Genomic DNA, 25,798 nt, shown 5'->3' with positions numbered 1-25,798 from the left:
ACAACTTATGCTACTTGATGCTGCTTAGCAGCAGTAAGGGGGACTCGCGGTCAATGTCAAAGATTTACGGGTTTTACAGGCGGTTTAAGGAAGGCGCCGGCAGCGGGAATAAGCCGCGCGATAAGTCCTTACTGCTGCTGGGTTGGGAATCAAAGATAAGTGTTTATAAAAATGTACGATATATATACGATGCATGAATGTAAAGAGTTTTTGAATGACTTCTGTATAATTTGCCTAAGATCCAAAGTTAACATACCTAAGCCCAAGGGTTTCTGGTGTTGTGGTAAGAAAATGCAAATAGAAGACGACACGTCAGCGCAGTGTTACGAATGTGGTAAGAATATTCGTAATGCCGTACCAAATGCTACCAGAGAGCAGTATTACGCCAACGGAGGTCGTAAGAAAACGCCATATAAGAGAATAAAATACTTCAGGGACTGGATGAGTCATATCCAAGGTTTACATCCGGTATATTTAAGCGACGAAGTAAAGAAGAAAATCATAGACCATTTAGAAGAGCCAACCCCACAAAGCCTACGGAAAGCGTTGAAAAAATTAAAGCTAGGGAAATATTACAAAGCTATTCCCTATCTTTTGTCTGAAATTACCGGTAAGTCTATTCCTGAGGTTTCTGATATGACAAAAGCCGAGTGGATGTTTTGTCGGCTGAATAAGGATATTCCTTATTATCCTGACGTAATTTACGAAATATTTTACAAAATAGACCCCAACCACCCCCTGTTAGGATGGATTCCGAGAAAATAAAAATGCAAAACTGGCGTTTATTTTGCCAGAAACCCCACTGGGGAATGCATCGCGCAGAACACCAAGCTATCCCCAGTGGGGTTTTTTGCATTTTGGGCTTACGGGGCTTATTTCATCCCGCGCCAGAGGCCCTCTAGTACATACACATATATCTTTCTTACGACCCACCAGAGGGTGAACTCCGGACAGCGTCCCGAGACACCCCCTGACTTTTCCAACTTTTCCTCGCGAAACCCCCCATCGCGGGGTTGAATCGCACTTTCTACCCCTCCCCCCACGGTTGCTGTGAGTGGGGGAGGCTTTTTTTTTCACTCACAGCAACCGGTCCACATGCATCTACAGCGAGGCTCGAACTCGGGAGTTTAGGCCTCCCCAGCCCCAAAATCCACGATCACAAGCGAACGCCAGACACATCTGGACGCTTATGTATGTGAAAATTATTATATTTAATTTGCATATGAACCAGACAGCCGGCGTTCGATATGTAAATAGAATCCCGTCACGATATTTACTGAGCAAGCTTTCTTTGAAGCTCTTCTTTTGCCTCCTGGTAGATCTTTTTGCGAGATTCCTCGGAAAGATCTTTTACGACTGTTTTTTTATTCCTTATGTCCGACTTTAATTTCTCGTATTTGTCTTCTTCGGCCAGAATAAGCGAGAATTCTACGTCGTCTATCTTTCTGTCACGCAAAGCCTTTGAGACAAGGTCGGTAATAGTATTTACTTTAGCCCTAGACAGAGCTATTGTCGTGTCATGCTTGGATATTTTCGTGGATAGCTTTTTCATAATACCCGTAGCAACAGCTGAAATAATACCACAAGCTGCCCCAACGCCGGCCAAAGGAACTCCAACGATTATTCCCGGCCCAGTAAGCGAAGTAGCAACGCCAGAGCCCGTTAACACAACAGATATGGATCCTGAAGTTATCGCAATCTTATGTAGCGTACTCCGGGCTCTAACGTACTTTTTTCTAACTTTTTCATAGTGTTTTGCCTGCCCTTCCAAGTAAGCCAGGATTAAGTTCGCTTTATTCAGGCGAAAGTTTTCGGCGTTTAGTTCGTTAGGTGTAGTATAGGGAACATCTGGGTACAACTGAGGTGCTGATGGTATAACATCCATTATATATACTAATGTACGACGCTTTTGGGAATAACGTAGAGGAGCAGCCACATCACGACAACCGGGATTACTGGAACTGGAGGGCCTTTAGGAAGATGTTTCCGCATGCAGACCCTAGTAAGTTCGAAAGGAGACCCGATGGGATTTACTTCAACGGCGAAAGAATGTACAGCAATGAGGATTTGAAACCTACGCTGGTCGATCAGATAGACAATCAACTGAAGAATTCTGGTTATATCGAACATAAGCCCGTGCAAGGTTGGTCAAAGGAATTATTGCTTGGTACCGGTACTTATCCGATACCCGCGGTTTCATTTGATGAACATCCAAGTTTGGATTTGACATTGAACATGCGGATCTCTAACAACCATTCCTTTCCGTTAAAGGTGCGAGATATCTTCAAAAACGTGCCCATTAATCATACCACCGCTAAGGAATCTCATGAATGGTTAAGTGGTCCTAACATGCGTTATTGGCCGCAGCAACTAAACTTTGCGGTTTGGTGTGCCACTAGCGGCTGCGGTGTAAGTGCAAACTTGATGAAGAATTCAATATTCATGTTTCACTTCCACTTCACGGTTAGAAGAATACTACATGAAATGGGTGTTATTGCGCTGCCGGGAGATGCTGCGTTTTATCCTAGAGATAACAAATACGACGTTCCAGCCTATGACAGGCTTTGTAAGGAGTTTGGAGTTGTGGGAAAAGACTTTAGATGCACTACCGGTGCTAACGATGGCTTGGGGCATAGTTGGGCTTATTGGGGGATTGGTGGACATGTGCTAAGCGATAAAGAAGTTCATGCGTTGAATCTACGATGGAACACTGGGTATCACAAAGAAACTCACGACAGTAGCACCTTCTTTGAACCAAATGCTAAGACCACTAAGGAAGTTAGAGACGGACCTCTGTTCAAAGACGAGGGTGGTAAGTATGCAGGGGCCAATCCACTGATTATTAAGATTACCAACGACGAGCAAACGAAGCAATATCTTAATTTCATACCCCCAGAAGGTAAAGGACTAACCAAAGCCGGCCTTGCCCGTTTGAACCGCAGCATAGAAGCTTACGTGTATTCTATCCTTGGAGCCCAAGTAAATACCCGATCAAATATAATTGGAAATACCGGCGCCGCAGAAGAGACGCGAGCCGAAGCCTTGGTCTTATTCGAAAGTTCGATCTTGGAGGGCGACATTAGCAAGGGCGTACAGCGTTACCAACTAGCTATACAAAATTCTAAGGCGAGGTTGGACTATGCAGTAGCCCCGGGTTGTTGGTTAATGCCTAGTAATTTATCTATAAATACTGGCTCTGTAGTAGGATACAACAATAAACTGCAGCGAGCTACTACGGACATGAAGTTTGGGGTGAACGACGTGAACTCTGACACTATTAGAAGGCACTTTGTTGAACAGCCTAAAAAAGTGCACCATACGCAACCACTTAAGAAAGTGCAGCTAACGAAAGAAGTATACCGAGCGCCTAAAAAAGAAGAGGAATATGTGACCATAACTTACTAAAAGCCGGCTTAACAGTCGCAAGCATTGGTCTGAGCTATTATATATGGCGATGAACAACCCCTACGTAGCTGGAGTAGATTGTGTCTATACGACTTACACAGGCGAGAAAAAATACACCCAGGCATCTTGGGTTGATGTCACGGGTATGTCCGTGAATTTGAACTACTCGGGAAAGAAGTTAATCCTTTGTAGTATTTGCATGGGCGCGAGTAGTCACGCCAACGTCGGCTTTAGGTTCCTGGATGAGAATGGCGTACTGCAGCCTATGCGCGCGAAGACAAACAACAGGGAGCCTGTGCATTTCTCCGTAGAGCCGAACACCGACAGCGCTGAGAATTTATCGGTTTGGACTTTTCATATGGTCGCCGATTGCCATGGGAAGGTAAAGCTGCAAATGCGCGTAGATGACACCGGGAGCGTTTGCATAAATAGCATAGAAAATCAGAGAGATGAAAAATATAACCACGCAACCATTTGCACTCTTACGGTAATGAGTCTCTAGAAGCAAATTTATTTGCTGGTATATATGAACCCACATACTAAGGAGGATTCATTCCTTTATTTTCTGGAGGAAGATAGATACTTGCGTAATGCTAATTGGGTTGACACGGAATTGTGGGTGAAGGTTGGTGGGTTGGGATTGATTATGTGCACAATTTGTATTAGCGTAAGGGAGGAATATGGTATTGGATTTAGAGTAGTAGATGAGAATAACGATCCATTGTTACCATACAGAACACTGAAAAATACTAGACGGTCAGCTCATTTTTCATATGAACCGCCAAATAGTCTAGACGATATAGTACCAATAACCTTTCACATGGTAGCTAATTGTCAATACGCAAAGCTTCAGATCAATACTGACGCAACATCTAACGTTAATGTCGAAGTTAAGATAAACGCTGTTATTTCACAATCAGCTGCGCCAAGCGATTCTACTTTTAATCATAAGACCATTTCTACTATGACTGCCATACCGCTAGTTCCGCATTATCAAGGCGGTGCGAATACTATCTTTACTTATCCCCAGTCGAGAACACCCCGTGCACCCGACGACGATTATAAGCCGCCAGTAATACACAAGGATAAGATCAACCCCGCATCTTCTTCAAAAGGACCACGCCGATAGCGACGACCAAGATCCAAATGTTATTCCCCACGAACTTCAACAGTTCGCCGCCGGTCTTCAGTGTCAGGCTTAAAACGCTACCCAGCAGCCCAGGAAGACCGGCTGCCATCTTTTTTCCCAAGTCCGTCAGCCCATTGCCTAATTTCTTTACGCCCGCGCCTGTAGCCTTAAGCGTGGATAGGATGACTCCTACTACGGTACTAATAGCAACCGCAAATGCCAGTGGAACGCCATACTTCAAAAGGGCTCTTTTTACCTTTTCCTTGGTGGTAAGCCCGAGCTCTTTTTCCAGGTTGTCCTTTTGCGCCCGTAATTCCGCAAGGCGTATTTCAAGCGTATCTACTTCCTTTTGGGCTGCCTCCCTTTCCTCTTCGGGGCGAGCTTGGTCCGCAATTACTTCTTGCTGCCGCTCTATTTGCCCCTCCAGGCCTTCGATAGCCTGATCTCTTTGCCGGATTTGCTCCTCCTTAGTATTGATTTCAGCCATTAACCGTCGCCGTTCCACTAAAGAGCCGGCTATGGTGGTTTGCAGGTTATCGGTATCGTCTTTAATTAGATCCAACTCTTGCAGGGCGAGGTTAAGAGCCCTTTGAGTTTGATTTCTTTCACGTCGAATTTGGGTTCTTTGGTCTACCAGCTCCCTTATTTCTTGATTTTTAAATTCGACTTCCCTCCTATGCGCGTCGGCAAGCCGCTGGTTTTGCTTCATGTATTCCTCCTCCCTTTCTTCCAACGTTTCCCGCAGCGCTTCCACTGAGGCGCCAGAGCTTTGGGCTTCTCCTAAGTCCTCCCGTGCTTTGTCTAATTCGCGCAGGGCCTGATCCACCTGATTTCCTATTTCTTTTATTCTTTCATCTTGATGGGCGGACTTCTTTTCAGCATCGGCAAGTAGCTGACCTTGCTTTGCATATTCTACATCTTTTTCTCTTAACTCCCTTTGCAGATCCGCGGCACGTTTTTCCGCGTTGGTCCTTTCGGTTAAGTTGTGCAGCCTTTCTAACAGGCTTCTAGTAGCACGCTGAAAGCCTCTTAATCTCAAGACGTCACCCCTAACGTTGCCCTCCTCATCAAAGAGGTTTTGCGGTTTTGTCCAGCGGTCTTTGTCGGGAAATCTTAAGTCTTGGACGCTTATGAGGACTTTGTTTCCCTTTTCCGTGAGCTTTACGTCGTCAGCATCAAAGTTGTCGTAGCGCAGCTCTAGCTCCCGCGCTGCCCACTCTACGGTTTCCCGCGCGGCTGCTTCCGGCTCGCCCATGTTTTGAAGCTCTATGTGCTCACGCGGAAACGCGGAAACGCGTGCTTTGGGATGTCTTAGGGCCTTTGCAATCCTATCCCTTAGGGAATCGTCGACTTGTTGGGTGGGAAGCAGCGGTTCTTCGTCGCCGTCGTTAATGTCAGCCTGACCTTCCTCAGTGGTGGGATCGAAGTCGGGGTCTGTTCCTTCTACTTCCATTATATATGATAAGCTCAAAGTTAAATCCCAACGTATTACCTAAGCAGGTTGGCGGACTGAAAGCAGAACGCACCTTTCACCGGGTCACCTTTACCCCCAGCAGCGCTAAGCCAGGGGAAACCCTGTACGTAGGCGTACCCCGCCTAACGGATAACCTAGTCCTAGTACCCGGTACCTTGGCTTTAAGGTTCGACCTAGCGGTACAGTCAAGCCCCACAGATGAAAGGATTATCGTTAACAACGTGGGCCGCAACATTGTTTCTAAGATGCGCGTAAAGTTCGCCGGGGAATCTCTATTGGACTTAAATAGGTACGATCTGTATACCACCTATAAGGATCTATGGTTGACAGCCTTTGACCGCGCGCAAAGGATAGAACAAGGAATTGGTAGTGTCATTCTACGTAAGGTCCGCACACCTACGAAAACGCAACCTACTGACGGCAGCGGAGAAACCGCAGTGGCAGACGCAAAGCGAATAAAGACCGCCTATGGTAGCAAGTATGTCATACCACTGGACTTTGAAGTAATCACGAATCACGGTGTGTATTACCCAAGACAGTTATCCGAGCTACAGTTTGAAGTAACTTTAGCAGATGCTAATAACATCATTGGTGGGCTAAGCACTGCACTTACCACGACAACCCCATACTCTATTACCAACTTAGAGCTACAGTACGAAACGGTGTACAGCGAAGAGCTGGCCCGTAGCGCTGGCATGGAATACAGCTCCGGGAAGGCATTCTTATACGACCACGTAGTAATGTATAAGACGTTTAGCTTCTTGGATAAGACGGATGGGGTTATCAACCAAAGCATTAACCTCCCCCGAAGAAGTCTCACGGGGCTAATGCTGGTGTTTGCCAAACCCTACGAGGCTGGTAAGCGCGACTCCGAAGCCTTTCACAACCCCAACATTACCAACGTTGGCGTGAATATCAACGGCGTTCCAAACAAGGTCTACTCCCAGGGAATAAAGCCCGCAGACGTGTACAGGGAGGCAAAGCGCAAGTTTGGTGATCAGATATCCCCCGCAGAATTCTTTAATGATAAGTATGCGCTGTGGATCGATATGCGCACCATTAACGACGAAGACCTACATGGCCAGGGTTTGCGGTTGGTAAATACGCAGGACGGCATAACATTGGAGATCAAGCGCACCAAGAACGCCGGTGCGAGTGACGGCGACAAAATAAACTGCTACGTCTTCGTCGTGTCTGACGCGCAACTGAGCGTAGAAATGAACCAACTTAAAAGTGTTGCGTATTAGTGTTAAAATATTTCTTAGATATACGATGCTTCGCGTATTTGAAAACAACGACACCAAACTGCAATGCATAATGCAAGGCGAAACTTTGTACTTCAAAGCAAAGGAGGTGGCCTTGGCGTTGGGTTATGAGCGCCCTAGAGATGCAATTAGAGCACACGTATCTGAGAAATACCAGAAAAAATGGGTTGATCTACAAGGGGCTGCGAATCACCGCTCCTTTACTACGCAACCAAATGCCGTGTTTATATCCGAACCTGGTTTGTACGAACTGATATTTAGCTCCAAACTACCCAAAGCTGTGGAGTTTCGTGATTGGGTCTTTGAGGAAGTCCTACCCGCGCTAAGGAAAACGGGTAAATATGCAATAGAAAGGCGGTTTGGCGGCCCAAACAAGTTAGTATTCAAGATCGAAAATGAAGCCGACCTACACGCGAAGGTCGTCGACTACACACGTAGGTTTTACCCCGATTTCATCATAGCGCCGGGTCTTGGCGAACTTCAAGATTCAGACAGCAAGCGAATAACCTGCTGGCGAAAAGGCTACCAAGCCGGTCAACCCGACCTTTTGATCCTAAATGCGCATAAGAAATACCGCGGGTTGTGTATTGAGTTGAAAACCCCAAAAGGAAACGGCGTCTTATCCGCGAAGCAATCTAAGAAAATCTCACAGCTTGACGTAAATGGTTACCTAACGATGGTTAGCAACGATTACGACATTATCTGCCGTGCCCTGATGGATTACGCGGATGGTATTCGTATTCCCTGTAAGGGCTGTGTAAAGCGGTTTAAGTCCTACGCCACTTTGAAAACGCACCTAAAGATATTCCATAGGTATAATGAAGCTCAGCTTGACTCACTGGCGTGATCTTGTCCACGGTAAAGCATACGAAATAAAAAATTACGTCGTCTTCGAAGACATCGACCGTTTACGGTTAGTCCTCAAAGACTTAGAAGGCAAGGAATATTCCCTTTGGGCGCCGGATTGCGTGCGGTACGTAATTCAGGGCGAGGAATTCACCCACTTACGCAGCTATGGTAAGGTAAATGGCCGATGGAAGTTTGACATTGAAAGAAGAGTCACTCCATCTCCTCTTTGTAGTTAAGCGCGTCTGCTAAAGTCCGCTGCGCTTTAGGATCCGCGGAGCACCAATGCCCCACAAAGGATCCTTCGGAGAATACCCTGTCGCAATGAAGGCAGGTGTATTTTTTACGCGGTTTGGGTATCGGTGGCTTACAAGGGGTAATGCAGTCTGCAGGTAGTTCGCACGTAATACAGTCCATATATTGAAAGGGTGATTAGGGCGCCCCAAAGAATGCCGTGAAGTAGGCTACCATATACTTAGGGGACTCTGCAAGGCCCCTTTAAAGGGGTCTTTATTTTTATTTATTATTATTCATTATCCTTAATAATAATAGATAAAAATAAGGATGGGATTTGAGACTCTTTGCGCAAACCCTACCTTACTATTAAAGGCCCCAAGAAATGCTATTTCAAAAGTGTCTCAGAATGTTAACAATAAGGTTAAATCTTTGTTAAGTATGTGTGGAAACTATTTCAAAGAGTGTCTCAGAATGTTAACAATAAGGTTAAATCTTTGTTAAGACACCCCGGAAACTATTTCAAAAGTGTCTTAGAATGTTAACAATAAGGTTAAATCTTTGTTAAGACACCCCGGAAACTATTTCAAAAGTGTCTTAGAATGTTGACGTTTAGGTTAAATCTTTGTTAAGACAGTTGAAGATATGTTCCTCTTCTCTAACACAACCACAACGATCGCACTCCTGCCTCCAATACTCCCTTGTAGTCCACGGAACGCCTTGGGCGCGTTCGAAAGAGGGGAAAATACGGACTATCTTCTTATGGTAATCTATGCGATTCCTTAAGTAATCCTCTTTATGCGGGCAGCGACACATCAAATCCGCACATTGGTAGCAATCCACGCCTTCCAAGTCGTAAGCGCGGGAGAGAAACCTATAATTCACTTCATGCGTTCTCCGGTGCGTCTGTAAACGTTGACGACTACTAAGTATCTTATTACAGAAACTACACTGTCTGGTTCGATTACAGACGCCCCTTTTCAGATGCTGCTGCATTTCGAAGGGGTTGTGGAATTCCTTATTACAGTCCTTACAAAGCCCACAAATGCGTTTATCCTGATGTTGTTGCATCTTTTGAACGGTGCTGAATTCCTTACCGCAATCCTTACAAGCGCGGCTAAGGGGTTTCTTTGTACAAACGCCGCGACGAACGTGGTATTGAAGTCTTTGTTTGGTGCTGAACGCCTTCTTACACAACAAGCAGTCCATATATACTTAACAATATCTTAGCCTCCATTTAACATCCTTAACAAAGATTTAACCTAAACGTCAACATTCTGAGACACTCTTTGAAATAGTTTCCATATATACTTAACAAAGATTTAACCTTATTGTCAACATTCTGAAGCATTTTTTGGAATAGCTTATGGGCGACTTAACAAAGATTTAACCTTATCGTAAACATTCTAAGACACTTTTTAAATAGTTTCCAGGCATCCTTAACAAAGATTTAACCTAAACGTCAACATTCTGAGACACTCTTTGAAATAGTTTCCAGGCATCCTTAACAAAGATTTAACCTAAACGTCAACATTCTACAGGGGATATCGCATGAAGTCCTTAACGGACTCCTTAGCCCACGTCGCCATCGTCACCAGCGCGCCAAACCGTTCTGCACGCTTCAGACCGCACATTTCATCGTACAACTCCTGCACGCGCTCTTTTAACCGGTCTATCTCCTCGCTTTGCATTTCTATGGTGTCTCTTTTATCTTTTGCGTCGGCGACAATTCTTTGCACTGCTTCCACTGGCTCCATCGTATATATAATGGATCCGAACCATATTCCTTGTAACGCTCTGATCGTAGGACCCACCGGCTGCGGTAAAACGCAGTTCGTGGTAGAGCAGCTATTAGGACCCTTTAGATACCGCTTCGACTACATCGTACTGCTTTGCCCCACCTACGTGAATAACCGCACCTGGACGGGCATAGGAGTGAAAGATGACGACTTCTTTGTAGATATCTTAGATCCTAACGAGTTATCCAGCCATCTTAAGTTCTGGCACAAGCAATTCCCTAAAGATACACAGACTTTACTCATACTGGATGACATCGCCTGCGGGGACGACGTAAAAAAGCGCACCTCCGAATTAGTGAAGCTCGCCTTCAGCGGTAGACACGACAATATCAGCGTTTGGTTGCTTTCCCAGCAGCTTACCAGTGTCTCTAAACCCTTCAGGGAAAACATAGGTTCACTTGTCGTATTTTATACTCCGAGCAAGTCTGACCTGGAAACCATCTTAAGCGACTACGGCGGTGAGATAAGCAAGGAACAGTTACACGAATACATGCGGCATTTAAAGACGCACCAACATTCCAAGATGATCTTCTCTTTGAGGTTTCCGTATTCCATTAACATATATGGATATTGAGCAGCTCTTAGATGAAGTTCCCACGCAGTTAGATGAAAGTAACCTCAAGGAACAACTCAACATCCTTGTGTCATCTGGGAAGTGCAAAGAAATGATAGGCAAGGAACTTACCCATGAGCAGGTTAATAAGCTGTCGGAAGAGGAAGTCAAGAAATTCCATAAGAGGTACGAGGCTGCCCTTGCAAGTAAGACCACGGACGCCGTAGCAGACTCAGCCATTAAGCTGGCCACCAAGCTTCTCGGACTTGCGCTGCCCATAGACGACGTGGAGCAACTGCGGAAGGACATAAGCGAGGACTATGTCATCGCCCAAGAACTTAAGATAACCTGCGGGTGGTTGTCTTTGAAGTGCGGTAAGTTAATGGCAGTCGCCTCTGCGGCTTTGCACGTAGCTCAGCACGTCGACTTGAAGGAGGTACTGGTGTCTTGGAAGGACTTCAAGAAGGACAGAGAAGTCGAAAAGGTCTTCCAGGCAGCACTTGCTGAGGTACCTGATCAAGTCGCCTCAAGTACTTAGTTAAGTCATCCCTAAGTACTTGGTCAGGTCGCGCCCAGGTTATTTCCAAGTCGTCCTTAAGTACTTAGTCAAGTACTTATCAAGTCCTTCAAGTCCTTAGATATAAATGAGTGAACCAGAGTCGAAGGTAGAGCAGCCCCAAGAGGAGCAAAAGATTACCAAGGCTAAATCTCCAGGCAGAGTCGCTGCCGGAAAGAAGCTCGCGGAGATGAACAGGAAGAACAAAGCAAAAAAAGAGGAAAAGGTGGAAGAGAAAGAAGAAGAATCCTTTATTAATCCTGGGTACGTCATTGGCGCGTTAGGAGTTGCTATAGCAGCAGGCAGCCTTTACTTACAATGGCGGGCTACGAAGCCAAAAGTAGAACCACCAACACATCACGCGCCCGTGCACGCACCTGTGGAACCGGCTGTTAGAAAAAGTAAGATCCCTGAAATGGAGTAGATTTATCACCACGTGCCGTGGCGACCTAGATTTTCCTTCTCGCTCTGTAATATAATGTCAACCGCGTTATTGAAAACTGTTGAAGAAGCAGCTATTATTACTTCCATCGTTGCGGGTATTGGTTGGGTAGGTAAGAAAGTGCTCAAAGAAGACTTTACTGAAGACCCAAGCAAGAGCTTCGCTAATTTTGCTAAGATGACCGCTGCCGTAGGCGGGGCTATCATGGTAAAGGATTACCTACGGAAGGAAAAGTACCTGCCAACGACATAACTCGTGAAAATCTCTGTGATTTTCTAATATATAATGGCTAGCGCGGTCGTAGGTGGAATTGTTGCAGCTTTAGCATTCACTGGAGCTAATTAGGGTGGTCAGTATTTGGATAGATTAGTCAGAGGCGACAAAAGCGGAGATTTGGCCGCTGAGAGGAAAAGGCATGATTTAGCGCTGGAGAAATATCAGCGAGACGTGGCAGCTTGGAATGAAAAAAGACAAGCTTACAGGGATTGGTTGGACAAGAACTACCAAGACAAAATACAGGCGGATAAGAACTTCGAAAATACAGACTACGCCTTTAAACTTTATGCACAGGCACACCCCGACTTTAGAATGAGAAAGCCTCAGTTCAAGAATTACTACCAGCCTTCTAAGAAACAAAAAGATAGTGAGTTGGTCTTCGTAGGAGTCGCAGGGCTGGCAGGAGGCGTAGCTTTGGCGTATCTGCTCTAACGAAGGAAACTGTGTTTCCTGAAATATATGATCGTCTTTTTGGAAAGCGATAAAAATAACTTTACCACTTATCTGAATCCCCCCATTAAAGCCCATAAAGTTCGGTTGGTTAGTTGTTCTTTGTACAATTCTTGGTATAATTTAGTCAATGCCTTGATCACTGAGCATAAAGGCGGCGGCAACTATCAAGGCGTATTGCTGCCCGATGGACATTACACACCAATCACCCTTGCTAAGGAATTAGCAAAACACGGTTATACGCTCACCACAGGATTGCCGCACGAAATGACCTTCAAACATAATATGCCAAACTATTCAGTAACTTTTGGAAAGTCTGACCCATTGGGGTCATTATTATGTGCCTCAGGCAAGACAATTACCGACACAGCCATACCTGTGAAATGGAAAGTCGCATCCTCTTACGAAGTCTATTGCGACTTGGTCCATAGTTACAACGATGGAGAAAAGTCTTCTCTTATGTCCAAGTTTCTGCCCAAAGGTAATCCATTTGACCTGGTAGAATACACCCCCATTTCTTTGAGCTATGATTTGTCTAATTTGGTAGAAAGCATAAACATCACCATTAAAGTGGACGGAAAGACGGTGGATTTTAACGGACGCAAGATCAATCTCGTCCTGGAATTCATATAATGGGCCGCGTAGAGGACAAACTCAAGAGGATTTACTATGGGCCCGAAGGCTATTGGAAAGGAGCGTCAGCTATCAAGAAACTCGCGACCGCGGCCAGGGTATCAGAAGAAACGGCTAAGAACTGGCTAAGAAAACAAACCCTCTGGCAGGTTTATCTTCCCGTGCCGAAGCACATTCCCAGGCCCAGCTTTACCGTAAATACCCCTAATGAAGTTCATCAGGCAGATTTGCTTTTCTTACCGCACGACAAGGTGCGAAGAAAGACCTATAGATACGCTTTGACCGTAGTTGATATCGCAAGCAGATACAAGGACGCCGAACCCATAACCAGCAAGGATTCTGGGGAAGTCGCAGAAGCCCTAGGTAGGATTTATAAGCGCGTCTTGAAATGGCCTAAGCTGCTGCAAGTGGATGCGGGGACAGAGTTCATGGGCGTGGTTACTAAGACCCTGAAAGACCACAGCATTAAGATTAGGAGAGCCGAAGCAGAGTACCACAGGGGTCAGAGCATTGTCGAAAGATTCAATAAGACCCTGGCCGAGCGTCTCTTTGGGTACCAGTATTGGAAAGAGCTGGAAGATCCCTCCAAACGCAACAGGGAATGGACTCAGAGGATTCCCCAGGTCGTCGCGGCTTTGAACAACGAGGCGGCCAGGGCTACGGGAATGAAACCCAAGGATGCCATAAAAAAGAAACACGTGGAACACAAATCCTACGTCAGAAGTTCGAGGGCGGTCGGAGTGAAGGAAAAAAAGCTACCCCGCGACATAGTGGTCAGATACCTCTATCAGCCGGGGGAACTCGAAGGTGGCAGTAAGAGAGCCACGGATCCTAACTGGTCCCTGGAAACGTATGAGATTTCGAAGTCCGTCACCAAGGAAGGGCAACCCGTGTTGTATTACCTAAATGGCCCAAGTCGTGGATTTGTCATGGAAGAGCTGCTCATAGTCCCCAAAGACTCAGAGTAGCGCAGCACCACGCGCCCGATTGCACTCTAGGCATGTCAGTCTTACGTTGCCTCTGCAATGCCCGCGTTTGTTATTTATGCGATCCACGGAGAACTGCTGATCGTCATTTGGGTCAAACCTCCATAGTAGAGGTATGTTACATTTGGCACACCTTGCCCCTTTCTTATAGACGTCGTCCACGCATAGGTCGAACGTCATATTTTTTTCTTCGTCGTGCCGCTTGTAGCGAAGGAGTTTCTTAGCAATGTTCTCTTTGGCTACGTCTTCTGGGGTCTTATCGTAGCGCAATTGCGGACCCCAGGCTCTTTTTAACTGTTTGGCATACTCCACACGGCTTACGGCGGTGTAGATAAGGTTGCTCCAACACAGCCGCTGGTCTATGATCCATAAGGTTTCTTTTATGGTAAGCCCTTGCGCGCTGTGGACTGTCATACAATAACCCAAGCGCCAGTCTGGATGGGAGGTAATTCTTTCCACCTTTTCTATGGGTACCCAGGCTTTATCATGCGTTACTGCGTTCTGCAGTTGGATGTCGGTACCAGGTACCCAGACGTCTCTTTTTTGCATGCGGGTGTCGTGGGGTTTGTAGCAAACAGGTACGGGATGCGTAGGGAAGCGCTCTCGGTGTATATTTAGCATATCCTTTTGTATGCGAGACTGTGCTGCGCGTTTGCTGCTCAGCACCAGATCCTTAGGGTGCCAGGCGTATAGAAAGTCCTCGTATTTCTTCGCTCGTACGCGTTTGCGCAGTGTTTTGCATTGCTCGGCGTCACTGAGGCCCCTTAATTCCGCTTTCAGGTTTCTTATTTGATCCTTACTGCGGTAGTCGGTGTTAATTTCCTCCGCATGGTCTACGAATTCTTTCAGCCATTCGTGGGGCATCTCTCCGGCTATTGGAGGAGGCTGGCAGGGATCTCCGGCGAATATTACTTGACACTTTCCACGGAGGAATTCTACGAATTCTTTGAGGATTTCCAAAGGTACGGTGCAAATCTCATCCCAAAGTATCACCGGAGGTATGTCATGGATGGCTTCAGGTACCCACTTTTGACCATTCCAACGGAAGAAGCTGTGGTAGGTCTGCGCGTCGTGGCCCATTTCGCAGAGTTCTCGTTCCAAACGGTGCGTTGGCGTTAGCACCTTTATCTTAGGAAAGAGTTCTAACACAAGCGTCGTCTTACCGCTACCGCCGGTACCGTAAAGGTAAGAGAAGCGTTGGTAGGAAATGGGGTCGGCAACCGAGGGTAGTGGCTCCCCGGTTGGTTCCACGCTACCGCAAAGATGTTCGCCGTGATATTCTACACGTGCCCTCCAAGACCTTATCTCCTCATCTTTAACGCGCCATTGACCACTTTCCGCCAACTCATCTTCGGTGTAGAATTCTTTCATCTTCTCTAACACTTCAGGCTTAACGTACAAGGAATCCGTGGCTACGCGCGGAACGTCCTCTTTGTCAAACCGTAGGAGCATCGCAAGTAGGTTAATATGCGCATATGCTAACATACTTGCACGCAGGTGGTAATATTGCGGCCTGTGGTCTTGGTAGTAACAAAGCGCATTCCATTTGCGTTCTTTCTGACCTTCTATGAAGTAGTCCCACTTCTCCACGGACACCATGGTTCCTTGGTCATGGGCACGTTTTATGAGGAAACTCAACTCACCTTCGTCTGTTATTAAGCGCCGTTGCATGTGTTTTTCTCCCTCCTTAGCGCCCTGGGTGAATTTACCTATGACAATTCGGGCCGTAGGGTTATGCTCTGGTAACCACTGCGTAAAGGCGCTGTGACAAAGTATGGCTTCATGCGCTGTGTATTTTAAAAGCTTGCGCTCTTCAAAGAACTTCAATAGGGGTATGGGTATCCATTCTTTCTCCTGCAGGTGCTTCCCGTACCACGCGTAAATTATGGGATGTAAGTCTTTAGCCAACTTCCAAGACGTTAATCGTACGAATCCAGTTGCTGGGGCGTCGTAGTGACCGTCTAACGAAACGCGGAAGAATTGGGAGTCTGGATGTCCGTAACGGTCGTAATATTCCTTACAATCCCCTAGACCTTTAAAACTTGCAGGGTAACAGTGTTTCATATCCAGAGACACGTACTCGTCTTCGTCGTACTCCATGTTCCAAAGACCACCGTGACCATGCTCTACACAGGCTTTGGCTATGTCTCCGAACTCTTTTGGGGCAGGTTTCCATCCATTTCTTTTCTTTGCGGCTAAGAAGTCCAAACTACGAGAGCTGAGGACCTCGTCTGAGAAGTCCTCACCAAGGGATTCACATGCACTTTGTATGCGCAGGTGTTCCATTTCCGGCCGGTATAAAGTACCATCTTGGGTCATAAACTGACTTCCCTCCGCGTCCATTAACCATATGGAATTCTCATGAACTAATTCTGTCAATGGAGAATTCTTATAGACCTTCGTTTCCTTCTTTCTTGGGAACCGCAGTTCGCGCCAGGCGTGCCCATTGTGCTGGTAGATGACTATAGGCGCACCGCGGCCCCCATATTTGTGCGTTCCGGAGTAAATAAAGCCGTCGGTGATATCTTTCACATGGATTCGCCTCTCCAGCGCCGTTTCTAACTTCTTGATGTTATCTATCGACCCTCCGGTCGTATTAGTATCTTTTTCCCATTTCCTGATGGCTTCTCTTCTCTTTAAAGTCAGTTTACCGCCCCGAGAGGAGTCTTCAAAGAACTCTCTTACTAACTTCCCTACGCAATTACCGGGATGTCGCATCGGTTTCAACTTCTTAACGTCTGGCGTCTTTATCTTGTACGCACCGTAAATGACTACGGTAACAGGGTAAGCAACCTCGTAGAACAGCATGTCTATTCCTACCAATGCTCCCGGGCGTGTGTTTTCGTTTAAGACAAACAGGTCCTTCTTACCAGACGCCCTGATAGGATTGCGCCCCTTTTCTATCATCCACTCGCCGTCTAAATACTTTATGAACGTTAGCTCCAACCGGTAGTTACCTTCGGGTATTAAGTTAATTATTCTTTCAGCCCTTTCTTCTGTCATCGTCTCGTCCGTATCTCCCTCCATAAATGTTGTGAAGGCAAAGTCAGCATCCAGGCGATCCCACACCTGAGTTCGCAGTCGGCGCACAGTTTTATTTCGAATGCTTGTGATGGTGTCCATCTATATGTAAAGGATATTTTAACCTCCGTTTGCGGTTCGACAACTAGCAGCAGTAAGGACTTATCGTGCGGCTTATTCCCGCTGCCGGCGCCTTCCTTAAACCGCCTGTAAAACCCGTAAATCTTTGACATTGACCGCGAGTCCCCCTTACTGCTGCTTGCTTCAGGATTTCAGCGACTACAAGCTTTTCTACAACGGAAAAAAGTAGCACTAAAAAAAGAAAAAGAAAACAAGAAAACCAATGAATAGAATAGTAAAAATTAAAAGTTGAACGAATAAAGTGAAATGAAGTAATTGAAAAGTCAAGGGGAATAAAATGAAAAGAAGTGTACAGCACCAGTTATTCCCAGTTGGTCACCCATCCAAGTACTACGCTGGCCCTACCGAGTTTCACTTCGTTGATCGTACGATAACCGGTTTTTTCTAGGTGGTATGGCCGTAGACAGAAGAGATTGCACAACTTATGCTACTTGATGCTGCATCACGATTTCAGCGGCTATAAAACTTTTCTACAACGGAAGAAAATATCTCTAATAAAAAAAAAGAACACAAGAAAAGTAATAAACAGAGTAGTAAACATTAAAAGTGGAACGAATAACGTGAAATGATGCAATCCAAAAGTCAAGGGGAATAAAATGAAATGAAGTCTACAACACCAGTTATTCCCAGGTGCTCACCCATCCAAGTACTACGCTGGCCCTACCGAGTTTCACTTCGGTGATCGGACGAGAACCGGTTTTTTCTCCATGGTGTGGCCGTAGACACAAGAGATTGCACAACTTATGCTACTTGATGCTGAATCACGATTTCATTGGCTGCAAACTTTTCTAGAACGGAAGAAAATACCACTAATAAAAAGATAAAGAAAACAAGAAAACCAATGAATAGAGTAGTAACCATTAAAAAATGAACGAATAACGTGAAATGATGCAATCCAAAAGTCAAAGATAATGAAATGAAAAGAAGTCTACAGCACCAGTTATTCCCAGGTAGTCACCCATCCATGTACTACGCTGGCCCTACCGAGTTTCACTTCGTTGATGGGACGAGAACCGGTTTTTTCTCTCTGATATGGCCGTAAACAGAAGAATTTGCACAACTTAAGCTACTTTATGCTGCATCACGATTTCAGCGGCTGCAAACTTTTCTAGAACGGAAGAAAATACCACTAATAAAAAGATAAAGAAAACAAGAAAACCAATGAATAGAGTAGTAAAAATTAAGAGTGGAACGAATAAAGTGAAATGAAGTAATTGAAAAGTCAAGGGGAATAAAATGAAAAGAAGTGTACAGCCCCAGTTATTACCAGTTGGTCATCCATCCAAGTACTATGCTGGCCCTACCGAGTTTCACTTCGGTGATCGGACGAGAACCGGTTTTTTCCGGGTGGTATGGCCGTAGACAGAAGAGATTGCACAACTTATGCTACTTGATGCTGCATCACGATTTCAGCGGCTATAAAACTTTTCTACAACGGAAGAAAATATCTCTAATAAAAAAAAAGAACACAAGAAAAGTAATAAACAGAGTAGTAAACATTAAAAGTGGAACGAATAACGTGAAATGATGCAATCCAAAAGTCAAGGGGAATAAAATGAAATGAAGTCTACAACACCAGTTATTCCCAGGTGCTCACCCATCCAAGTACTACGCTGGCCCTACCGAGTTTCACTTCGGTGATCGGACGAGAACCGGTTTTTTCTCCATGGTGTGGCCGTAGACACAAGAGATTGCACAACTTATGCTACTTGATGCTGAATCACGATTTCATTGGCTGCAAACTTTTCTAGAACGGAAGAAAATACCACTAATAAAAAGATAAAGAAAACAAGAAAACCAATGAATAGAGTAGTAACCATTAAAAGTTGAACGAATAACGTGAAATGATGCAATCCAAAAGTCAAAGAGAATGAAATGAAAAGAAGTCTACAGCACCAGTTATTCCCAGGTAGTCACCCATCCATGTACTACGCTGGCCCTACCGAGTTTCACTTCGTTGATGGGACGAGAACCGGTTTTTTCTCTCTGATATGGCCGTAAACAGAAGAATTAGCAAAACTTAAGGTACTTTATCCTGCATCACGATTTCAGCGGCTGCAAACTTTTCTAGAACGGAAGAAAATACCACTAATAAAAAGATAAAGAAAACAAGAAAACCAATGAATAGAGTAGTAAAAATTAAAAGTGGAACGAATAAAGTGAAATGAAGTAATTGAAAAGTCAAGGGGAATAAAATGAAAAGAAGTGTACAGCCCCAGTTATTACCAGTTGGTCATCCATCCAAGTACTATGCTGGCCCTACCGAGTTTCACTTCGGTGATCGGACGAGAACCGGTTTTTTCTAGGTGGTATGGCCGTAGACAGAAGAGATTGCACAACTTATGCTACTTGATGCTGCATCACGATTTCAGCGGCTATAAAACTTTTCTACAACGGAAGAAAATATCTCTAATAAAAAAAAAGAACACAAGAAAAGTAATAAACAGAGTAGTAAACATTAAAAGTGGAACGAATAACGTGAAATGATGCAATCCAAAAGTCAAGGGGAATAAAATGAAATGAAGTCTACAACACCAGTTATTCCCAGGTACTCACCCATCCAAGTACTACGCTGGCCCTACCGAGTTTCACTTCGGTGATCGGACGAGAACCGGTTTTTTCTCCATGGTGTGGCCGTAGACACAAGAGATTGCACAACTTATGCTACTTGATGCTGAATCATGATTTCATTGGCTGCAAACTTTTCTAGAACGGAAGAAAATACCACTAATAAAACGATAAAGAAAACAAGAAAACCAATGAATAGAGTAGTAACCATTAAAAGTTGAACGAATAACGTGAAATGATGCAATCCAAAAGTCAAAGGGAATGAAATGAAAAGAAGTCTACAGCACCAGTTATTCCCAGGTAGTCACCCATCCATGTACTACGCTGGCCCTACAGAGTTTCACTTCGTTGATGGGACGAGAACCGGTTTTTTCTCTCTGATATGGCCGTAAACAGAAGAATTTGCAAAACTTAAGCTACTTTATGCTGCATCACGATTTCAGCGGCTGCAAACTTTTCTACAACGGAAGAAAATACCACTAATAAAAAGATAAAGAAAACAAGAAAACCAATGAATAGAGTAGTAAAAATTAAAAGTGGAACGAATAACGTGAAATGATGCAATCCAAAAGCCAAGGGGAATAAAATGAAATGAAGTCTACAACACCAGTTATTCCCAGGTGGTCACCCATCCAAGTACTATGCTGGCCCTACCGAGTTTCAATGCGGTGATCGGACGAGAACCGGTTTTTTCTCCATGGTGTGGCCGTAGACACAAGAGATTGCACAACTTATGCTACCTGATGCTGCATTACGATTTCATTGGCTGCAAACTTTTCTAGAACGGAAGAAAATACCACTAATAAAAAGATAAAGAAAACAAGAAAACCAATGAATAGAGTAGTAACCATTAAAAGTTGAACGAATAACGTGAACTGATGCAATCCAAAAGTAGAAGAGAATGAAATGAAAAGAAGTCTACAGCACCAGTTATTCCCAGGTAGTCACCCATCCATGTACTACGCTGGCCCTACCGAGTTTCACTTCGTTGATGGGACGAGAACCGGTTTTTTCTCTCTGATATGGCCGTAAACAGAAGAATTTGCACAACTAAAGCTACTTTATGCTGCATATCGATTTCAGCGGCTGCAAACTTTTCTAGAACGGATGAAAATACCACTAAAGAAAACAACAGAAGACAATGACAGCAATGAATAGAGTAGTAAAACTTAGAAGTTTAACATATAATGTGAAATGATGCAATCCAAAAGTCAAAGGGAATGAAATGAAAAGAAGTCTACAGCACCAGTTATTCCCAGGTAGTCACCCATCCATGTACTACGCTGGCCCTACCGAGTTTCACTTCGTTGATGGGACGAGAACCGGTTTTTTCTCGGTGGTATGGCCGTAGACAGAAGAAATTGCACAACTTATGCTACTTGATGCTGCTTCAGGATTTCAGCGACTACAAGCTTTTCTACAACGGAAAAAAATAGCACTAAAAAAAGAAAAAGAAAACAAGAAAACCAATGAATAGAATAGTAAAAATTAAAAGTTGAACGAATAAAGTGAAATGAAGTAATTGAAAAGTCAAGGGGAGTGAAATGAAAAGAAGTGTACAGCACCAGTTATTCCCAGTTGGTCACCCATCCAAGTACTACGATGGCCCTACCGAGTTTCACTTCGGTGATCGGACGAGAACCGGTTTTTTCTCCATGGTATGGCCGTAGACAGAAGAGATTGCACAACTTATGCTACTTGATGCTGCATCACGACTTCAGCGGCTGCAAACTTTTTTACAACGGAAGCAAATGTCTCTAATAAAAAAAAGAACACAAGAAAAGCAATGAACAGAGTAGTAAACATTAAAAGTGGAACGAATAACGTGAAATGATGCAATCCAAAAGTCAAGGGGAATAAAATGAAATGAAGTCTACAACACCAGTTATTCCCAGGTGCTCACCCATCCAAGTACTACGCTGGCCCTACCGAGTTTCACTTCGGTGATCGGACGAGAACCGGTTTTTTCTCCATGGTGTGGCCGTAGACACAAGAGATTGCACAACTTATGCTACTTGATGCTGCATCACGATTTCAGCGGCTGCAAACTTTTCTAGAACGGATGAAAATACCACTAAAAAAAACAACAGAAGACCAGGACAGCAATGAATAGAGTAGTAAAACTTAGAAGTTTAACAAATAATGTGAAATGATGCAATCCAAAAGTCAATGGGAATAAAATGAAAAGAAGTCTACAGCACCAGTTATTCCCAGGTGCTCACCCATCCAAGTACTACGCTGTCCCTACCGAGTTTCACTTCGGTGATCGGACGAGAACCGGTTTTTTCACCATGGTATGGCCGTAGACAGAAGAGATTGCACAACTTATGCTACTTGATGCTGCATCACGATTTCAGCGGCTGCAAAGTTTTCTGCAACGGAAGAAAATATCTCTAATAAAAAAAGGAACACAAGAAAAGCAATGAATAGAGTAGTAACCATTAAAAGTGGAACGAATAACGTGAAATGATGCAATCCAAAAGTCAAAGGGAACGAAATGAAAAGAAGTCTACAGCACCAGTTATTCCCAGGCAGTCACCTATTTAAGTACTACGCGGTCCCTACCGAGTTTCACTTCGTTGATCGGACGAGAACCGGTTTTTTCTCGGTGGTATGGCCGTAGACAGAAGAAATTGCACAACTTATGCTACTTGATGCTGCTTCAGGATTTCAGCGACTACAAGCTTTTCTACAACGGAAAAAAATAGCACTAAAAAAAGAAAAAGAAAACAAGAAAACCAATGAATAGAATAGTAAAAATTAAAAGTTGAACGAATAAAGTGAAATGAAGTAATTGAAAAGTCAAGGGGAATAAAATGAAAAGAAGTGTACAGCACCAGTTATTACCAGTTGGTCACCCATCCAAGTACTACGCTGGCCCTACCGAGTTTCACTTCGGTGATCGGACGAGAACCGGTTTTTTCTCCATGGTATGGCCGTAGACAGAAGAGATTGCACAACTTATGCTACTTGATGCTGCATCACGATTTCAGCGGCTGCAAAGTTTTCTACAACGGAAGAAAATATCACTAATAAAAAAAGGAACACAAGAAAAGCAATGAATAGAGTAATAAAAATTAAAGAGAACGAATAACGTGAAATGATGCAATCCAAAAGTCAAGGGGAATAAAATGAAATGAAGTCTACAGCACCAGTTATTCCTAGGTGGTCACCCATCCAAGTACTACGCTGGCCCTACCGAGTTTCACTTCGGTGATCGGACGACAACCGGTTTTTTCTAGGTGGTATGGCCGTAGACAGAAGAGATTGCACAACTTAAGCTACTTTATGCTGCATCACGATTTCAGCGGCTGCAAACTTTTCTACAACGGAAGAAAATATCTCTAATAAAAAAAAAGAACACAAGAAAAGTAATAAACAGAGTAGTAAACATTAAAAGTGGAACGAATAACGTGAAATGATGCAATCCAAAAGTCAAAGGGAATGAAATGAAATGAAGTCTACAGCACCAGTTATTCCCAGGTGCTCACCCATCCAAGTACTACGCTGGCCCTACCGAGTTTCACTTCGGTGATCGGACGAGAACCGGTTTTTTCTCCATGGTATGGCCGTAGACAGAAGATTAGAGTAGTGAAAATTAAAAGTTGAACGAATAAAGTGAAATGAAGCAGTGGAAAAGTCAAGTGGACAAAAATAACAAAAAGAAGACAACAACAGCGATGAATAGAGTAATAAAAATTAAAGTGAACGAATAACGTGAAATGATGCAATCCAAAAGTCAAGGGGAATAAAATGAAAAGAAGTCTACAACACCAGGTATTCCCAGTTCGTCACCCATCCAAGTACTACGCTGGCGCTACCGAGTTTCACTTCGGTGATCGGACGATAACCGGTTTTTTCTCTCTGATATGGCCGTAAACAGAAGAATTTGCACAACTTAAGCTACTTTATGCTGCATCACGATTTCAGCGGCTGCAAACTTTTCTACAACGGAAGAAAATATCTCTAATAAAAAAAAAGAACACAAGAAAAGTAATGAACCGAGTAGTAAACATTAAAAGTGGAACGAATAACGTGAAATGATGCAATCCAAAAGTCAAGGGGAATAAAATGAAATGAAGTCTACAGCACCAGTTATTCCCAGGTGGTCACCCATCCAAGTACTACCCTTTCCCTACCGAGTTTCACTTCGTTGATCGGACGAGAACCGGTTTTTTCTCGGTGGTATGGCCGTAGACAGAAGAAATTGCACAAGTTATGCTACTTGATGCTGCTTCAGGATTTCAGCGACTAGAAGCTTTTCTACAACGGAAAAAAGTAGCAGTAAAAAAAGAAAAAGAAAACTAGAAAACCAATGAATAGAATAGTAAAAATTAAAAGTTGAACGAATAAAGTGAAATGAAGTAATTGAAAAGTCAAGGGGAATAAAATGAAAAGAAGTGTACAGCACCAGTTATTCCCAGTTGGTCACCCATCCAAGTACTACGCTGGCCCTACCGAGTTTCAATTCGGTGATCGGACGAGAACCGGTTTTTTCTCGCTGGTATGACCGTACACAGAAGAAATTGCACAACTTAAGCTACTTTACGCTGCATCTCGATTTAAGCGTCTCTATACTTTTCTAGAACGGAAGAAAACAACACAAAAAAAACCAACAGAAAACAAGAACAGCAATGAATGGAGTAGAAAAATTAAAAGATGAACGAATAACGTGAAATGATGCAATCCAAAAGTCAAGGGGAATAAAATGAAATGAAGTCTACAACACCAGTTATTCCCAGTTGCTCACCCATCCAAGTACTACGCTGGCCCTACCGAGTTTCACTTCGGTGATCGGACGAGAACCGGTTTTTTCTCCATGGTGTGGCCGTAGACACAAGAGATTGCACAACTTATGCTACTTGATGCTGCATCACGATTTCATTGGCTGCAAACTTTTCTAGAACGGAAGAAAATACCACTAATAAAAAGACAAAGAAAACAAGAAAACCAATAAATAGAGTAGTAACCATTAAAAGTGGAACGAATAACGTGAAATGATGCAATCCAAAAGTCAAGGGGAATAAAATGAAATGAAGTCTACAACACCAGTTATTCCCAGTTGGTCACCGATCCATGTACTACGCTTGCCCTACGGAGTTTCAATTCGGTGATTGGACGAGAACCGGTTTTTTCTCTCTGATATGGCAGTAGACAGAAGAAATTGCACAACTTATGCTACTTTATGCTGCATCACCATTTCAGTGGCTGCAAACTTTTCTAGAACGGAAGATAATACCACTAAAAAAACAAACAGAAAAAAGGAACCGCAATGAATAGAATAAAAAAATAAACATTTGAATGAATCAAGTGAAATGATGCCATTCCAAAGTCAAGGGGAATAAAATGAAAAGAAGTCAACAGCACCAATTATTCCCAGGTGGTCACCCATCCAAGTACAACGCTGGCACTACCGAGTTTCACTTCCGTGATCGGACGAGAACCGGTTTTTTCTTGGTGATATGGCCGTAAACAGAAGAAATTGCACAACTTATGCTACTTGATGCTGCATCACGATTTCAGCGGCTGCAAAGTTTTCTAGAACGGATGACAATACCACTAAAAGTAACAACAGAAGACAAGAACAGCGATTAATAGAGTAGTAAAACTTAAAAATTGAACGAATAAAGTGAAATGAAGTGATTGAAAAGTCAAGGGGAATAAAGTGAAAAGAAGTGTACAGCACCAGTTATTCACAGTTGGTCACCTGTCCAAGTACTACGCTGTCCCTACCGAGTTTCACTTCGGTGATCGGACGAGAACCGGTTTTTTCTCGGTGTTAAGGCCTTAGACAGAATTAACTTGAAAACTTGAGGTACTTATTGTGTTTATGCTGGATGACGAAATAAGCGCGAACAATCTTTTCTAGATTAGAAGAAAATAACACTACAAAACAAACAGAAAATAAGAACAGCAATGAATGGAGTAGAAAAGTAAAACTTGGAACGAATATAGTGAACTAAAGCAATTGAAAAGAGAATGGGAATAAAATGAAAAAAAAAAGTGTATGAAGGTTTTCT

General features: G+C 43.9%; 3 non-coding genes and 22 pseudogenes across 3 annotated transcripts; all 25 read right to left on the bottom strand.

Annotated features, from left to right (window-relative positions):
• Positions 1-17,496: 17,496 nt before the first annotated feature.
• Positions 17,497-17,615, bottom strand: LOC148908271 (5S ribosomal RNA; annotated as a pseudogene).
• A 200-nt stretch (positions 17,616-17,815) lies between these two features.
• LOC148908270 (5S ribosomal RNA) lies at positions 17,816-17,934 on the bottom strand (annotated as a pseudogene).
• Positions 17,935-18,135: 201 nt separating this feature from the next.
• On the bottom strand, positions 18,136-18,254 carry LOC148908269 (5S ribosomal RNA; annotated as a pseudogene).
• Positions 18,255-18,455: 201 nt separating this feature from the next.
• On the bottom strand, positions 18,456-18,574 carry LOC148908268 (5S ribosomal RNA; annotated as a pseudogene).
• Positions 18,575-18,774: 200 nt separating this feature from the next.
• LOC148908267 (5S ribosomal RNA) lies at positions 18,775-18,893 on the bottom strand (annotated as a pseudogene).
• A 201-nt stretch (positions 18,894-19,094) lies between these two features.
• Positions 19,095-19,213, bottom strand: LOC148908266 (5S ribosomal RNA; annotated as a pseudogene).
• A 201-nt stretch (positions 19,214-19,414) lies between these two features.
• On the bottom strand, positions 19,415-19,533 carry LOC148908265 (5S ribosomal RNA; annotated as a pseudogene).
• A 200-nt stretch (positions 19,534-19,733) lies between these two features.
• Positions 19,734-19,852, bottom strand: LOC148908264 (5S ribosomal RNA; annotated as a pseudogene).
• Positions 19,853-20,053: 201 nt separating this feature from the next.
• Positions 20,054-20,172, bottom strand: LOC148908263 (5S ribosomal RNA; annotated as a pseudogene).
• A 201-nt stretch (positions 20,173-20,373) lies between these two features.
• On the bottom strand, positions 20,374-20,492 carry LOC148908262 (5S ribosomal RNA). The gene has a single exon (XR_016120976.1). It is a non-coding gene; the product is annotated as a 5S ribosomal RNA (ribosomal RNA).
• Positions 20,493-20,693: 201 nt separating this feature from the next.
• On the bottom strand, positions 20,694-20,812 carry LOC148908261 (5S ribosomal RNA; annotated as a pseudogene).
• Positions 20,813-21,012: 200 nt separating this feature from the next.
• Positions 21,013-21,131, bottom strand: LOC148908260 (5S ribosomal RNA; annotated as a pseudogene).
• A 200-nt stretch (positions 21,132-21,331) lies between these two features.
• Positions 21,332-21,450, bottom strand: LOC148908259 (5S ribosomal RNA; annotated as a pseudogene).
• A 198-nt stretch (positions 21,451-21,648) lies between these two features.
• On the bottom strand, positions 21,649-21,767 carry LOC148908258 (5S ribosomal RNA; annotated as a pseudogene).
• Positions 21,768-21,967: 200 nt separating this feature from the next.
• On the bottom strand, positions 21,968-22,086 carry LOC148908257 (5S ribosomal RNA; annotated as a pseudogene).
• A 198-nt stretch (positions 22,087-22,284) lies between these two features.
• LOC148908256 (5S ribosomal RNA) lies at positions 22,285-22,403 on the bottom strand (annotated as a pseudogene).
• Positions 22,404-22,603: 200 nt separating this feature from the next.
• LOC148908255 (5S ribosomal RNA) lies at positions 22,604-22,722 on the bottom strand (annotated as a pseudogene).
• Positions 22,723-22,918: 196 nt separating this feature from the next.
• On the bottom strand, positions 22,919-23,037 carry LOC148908254 (5S ribosomal RNA; annotated as a pseudogene).
• Positions 23,038-23,236: 199 nt separating this feature from the next.
• On the bottom strand, positions 23,237-23,355 carry LOC148908253 (5S ribosomal RNA). The gene has a single exon (XR_016120978.1). It is a non-coding gene; the product is annotated as a 5S ribosomal RNA (ribosomal RNA).
• A 185-nt stretch (positions 23,356-23,540) lies between these two features.
• LOC148908252 (5S ribosomal RNA) lies at positions 23,541-23,659 on the bottom strand (annotated as a pseudogene).
• A 199-nt stretch (positions 23,660-23,858) lies between these two features.
• LOC148908251 (5S ribosomal RNA) lies at positions 23,859-23,977 on the bottom strand (annotated as a pseudogene).
• A 200-nt stretch (positions 23,978-24,177) lies between these two features.
• Positions 24,178-24,296, bottom strand: LOC148908250 (5S ribosomal RNA). The gene has a single exon (XR_016120935.1). It is a non-coding gene; the product is annotated as a 5S ribosomal RNA (ribosomal RNA).
• A 199-nt stretch (positions 24,297-24,495) lies between these two features.
• On the bottom strand, positions 24,496-24,614 carry LOC148908249 (5S ribosomal RNA; annotated as a pseudogene).
• A 519-nt stretch (positions 24,615-25,133) lies between these two features.
• Positions 25,134-25,252, bottom strand: LOC148908248 (5S ribosomal RNA; annotated as a pseudogene).
• Positions 25,253-25,452: 200 nt separating this feature from the next.
• Positions 25,453-25,571, bottom strand: LOC148908247 (5S ribosomal RNA; annotated as a pseudogene).
• Positions 25,572-25,798: the final 227 nt, after the last annotated feature.

The sequence above is a fragment of the Actinia tenebrosa genome, unplaced genomic scaffold (assembly GCF_029948245.1).
Source record: "Actinia tenebrosa isolate PJP-AT-01 unplaced genomic scaffold, QUT_ActTen_1.0 PGA_scaffold3__52_contigs__length_22856419, whole genome shotgun sequence".
NCBI classification, from domain to species: Eukaryota; Metazoa; Cnidaria; class Anthozoa; order Actiniaria; family Actiniidae; genus Actinia; species Actinia tenebrosa.
This window is presented reverse-complemented; position numbering and strand designations above follow the sequence as displayed.